Genomic DNA, 3,444 nt, shown 5'->3' with positions numbered 1-3,444 from the left:
AAGGAACTAGCTGAAGCAGTTCTAATGACAGGGGCCACTGGGAGGAAAATCATTTCAACGGTGGTGGTTCTCAAGGTCCAGACAAAATATGTAAACTTTTTGTTCTGCTTGTTTCTTTTACAGATCATTATTTCACAACAACAGTAAACGTAACTGCACAGTAAAAATAACTGTTCGTAGATTTCTGTAGTTCTCACTCCTTAGTTGAGTTCCAGGTGCTTTCCAACCTTAACTAAATCGATAACTCAGGCGACCTTCGAGCTAATCAAATTATTTTAATTCATCTTTATACATACATGTTACTATATGCATCGAGTCATACATATTCACATACACTCACATATACACACAAATAGTAACACACGCACACACACACACACACACACACACACACACACACACACACACACACACACACACACACACACACTCACTCACACACACACATGCACATCGACATACACTTTGTGAGCACACAATGTTTTACGGACTACACACTACTTCTCGTTACTAACATCTACAAATGAGCCATTTTAATTTGTTTTATTTGCTCATTTTCTCAAAGTATACCATTCAAGGATAAAACCTAATAACAGTTTACAATAGAGTCTGGTTCTCTTCTCAGATGGATTGGGCATGTTCTGAGAAGAGAACCAGACTCTATTGTAAAGACTGCCCTACACTGGACACCTGGCGGACATCGCAAGAGGGGCAGACCCAAAGTGACCTGGAGACGCACGTAGCGTCTGAAATGAAGTCCTGGAAACATTCATGGGGGATGTTGACCAAGATGGCCCAAAACAGACAGAGCTGGAGATCCTTTGTTGCTGCCGTAAATGCCAGATGGCGTAACGGGTAGTAAGTTAGTAAGTAAGTTTGGGGAATCCTTATCAGTTACATGATCACAGAAATGGCAAATAAAAGTGAAACCTGGTTATCAGGGAGATTTGTTCAAAAACTAAAAATGCACTAACAAGAATATCCAAGCTATCTGCTATTTATGAAATTACATATTTGTAACCAGCACACAAGTCTCAAGAAAACGATACCGGGTTTTCTTGAAATTGTAAACATTAATAATGATAATGGGTAAGGATGTATGTGATATAGGATGGAATATTGTTTCTCAGAGCTTTGGAACGCGTTAATTGTACTTTATATTCGATCCTTACTTCCACATATATCCTTTGACGCTTTATACCAACACTGTGATTTGCTCGAGTTTTGTCTTCCCTAGTACTAATTCAGCTCGTTGTTTTGAATGCCTTGCAGTTTTTGCTTTTTTTCATCTGGAATTCTATCTAAAAGTGAATTGCAATAGTATAGTCGAGAAAGAATAGACTCTGATATGAGTGTTTTGTTTTGTTTTGTTTTGTTTTTTCTTTGTTGCCTCTACTGGCCAGTATTTTCAGAATTATAAGAAAAAAATAATGTTCAGGGTGTTTAAGTGAGTTCATTAACAAACAAACCCAAAGAAAAAATTCCCTCAAATCCCCCAAAACAAACCAAACCAAAACCCAAACATAACATAAAAAGGACAGCCTCCGCCCCCCCACGAAAGAAAAGTAATCAAATCTAATTCAAACGAACAAAGAAACGAGGTCATTTTTCTTGACCAAGCTACCCCAACTATAACTTTGTGTCTTTTGCAGACAGTTTCTTCAAACCCCTATTTGTTTTTTGTTTGGTTTTTGTTTTTGTTTTCGTATTTTTTTTTTGTAAGTGCTTTACGGCGCTCTCAACTGCATAAGGTCATATGAGCCCGATTCTCTTTTTGTTATGATTTTTTAAAATGATAAAAATGTAAGGGGTGGCTCTTGTCAGTGCACACTATATCAGGCTGACCTTTGGTTTGCTTCATAAGATTCGAGTTGGAAGTCCATTGGGTCCTGTGCGTTATGCACGAAAATCAAAGATCTGATTGTGGGTGGTTGGTGGGTGCTCTGGTGTGGTTTGCTTCTTCTTTCCTATCAAACACTTATCATCCTTATCTCTCTTCCTTTTTTATGTTTGTTACACTCTTGTAACACCTCTAGTTTTCTGGCGCTCATATGACCTTATGCAGTTGCGAGCGCCGTAAAACCTCTACTAAAACTAAAAGATCTGATTCACAATGTGTCGAAGCGTTCAGATTGATTATTTTCACCAAACGTATCAACGTATCAAATGAAGACCAAACGTATCAAACGTTTCATTTTAGAGTATATGATCAAATTGTGCTAAATCGTTATCCTTTGCTCTTAATGAAAACTTTGCCGCCTTTAAAAGTATAATAAGATGTATCAGACAAATATTTGTCGAAACTATTTTTTCTGTGCGCATTAGGTATAATCCAGACGTTATCTGTTGATGCAAGCCATGCACTGGAATGGTACATTACTACTACTACTAGTACTACTGTAACGCAGCATTGTTTGAATATTGCAAGGTGATCTCTCCTTCTTCCAAATGATGTCCACAATATTGCCAGTGGCGGTGACATCAATAAAGGTGCACATGGATTATTATTAACAACCCACTTTTTAGAAGGTAAAACGTTTTGCAATTAATTTTTTTTCCAGATCCATCCCAAAAATTATTCATTACACGAAAGCTCGTTGTTTACAAAGAATATGGTCATCTGATATCAACGGATATTTCTATTGCTGTCACCACAAGCGTTTATACAATCGTTTTGTGTCGTTTCTCAAAACAGAAGTTCTTTTTTTCAGAATCTTCTTTGCTCCTACCCAAGACCGGCTCCTTCTCTGCATAAAAGATACAGCACTTCCTAAAACAGAATCAAACGCACTGCAACATAGATCACAACCACCAGCCATACTGCAGATGTCTTAACTGAATTCCAAGCAAATAAAGTGTGTCATGCCAGTATACACGATCTTTTCTATGATAAAGTGTGCCATGTTCGTGTACGTTCTTTTCTAACACTTCAACTAACACTTCAAGTAATCGGTTGTTGCGATTACATAAAACACATAATAAAGCAATGATAGTAAATAACAAGATGGGCCACTCAGCCAAAAAAGTGTCCGCAGGAAGTATGCTCTTTGCTTCAGATGGCGCTGCAGTCTGTTTTGAAGCTCTCTTTCGTTTTTCCAGAAGAAGAATAGGAATAGCACCTCCTTGCGTGCGCAGATCGACTGCTGTTCATCAGCAGTTCGGGTATGTTCAGTGCGGAGTTTTAGTTTTTTAAAATTTTAATGACCTCTCGCCCTTCATTCTAGAGTCAAATTAAACGAAGAAAACCATCACCCTTTCTTCCGGAAGAGGTTTTTTGTCAGCGTAATCATTTTTAAAAAGCGTTCTTCCGAAATTTATCCCAAAACTTGCTAGTTTCACTTTGATTTTTTAAAACTCAAGTAGGGTAACTCTGTTCGCAAAGAGTGCGCTTTTGTGAAGAGGGCGCCACCAAATTTTGAGGACACTTTTTTAATTGACTCAAAG

At 37.9% G+C, this 3,444-nt stretch overlaps 1 long non-coding RNA gene across 1 annotated transcript; it reads left to right on the top strand.

Moving 5' to 3' along the window:
* Positions 1-827: 827 nt before the first annotated feature.
* Positions 828-2,871, top strand: LOC118477461. Its single transcript, XR_004858397.1, has 2 exons — positions 828-866; positions 2,712-2,871. It is a non-coding gene; the product is annotated as an uncharacterized LOC118477461 (long non-coding RNA).
* Positions 2,872-3,444: the final 573 nt, after the last annotated feature.

The sequence above is a fragment of the Aplysia californica genome, unplaced genomic scaffold, assembly GCF_000002075.1.
Source record: "Aplysia californica isolate F4 #8 unplaced genomic scaffold, AplCal3.0 scaffold00101, whole genome shotgun sequence".
NCBI classification, from domain to species: Eukaryota; Metazoa; Mollusca; class Gastropoda; order Aplysiida; family Aplysiidae; genus Aplysia; species Aplysia californica.
The sequence above is the reverse complement of the archived record's forward strand: the minus strand, read 5'-3'. Positions and strand labels throughout refer to the sequence as shown.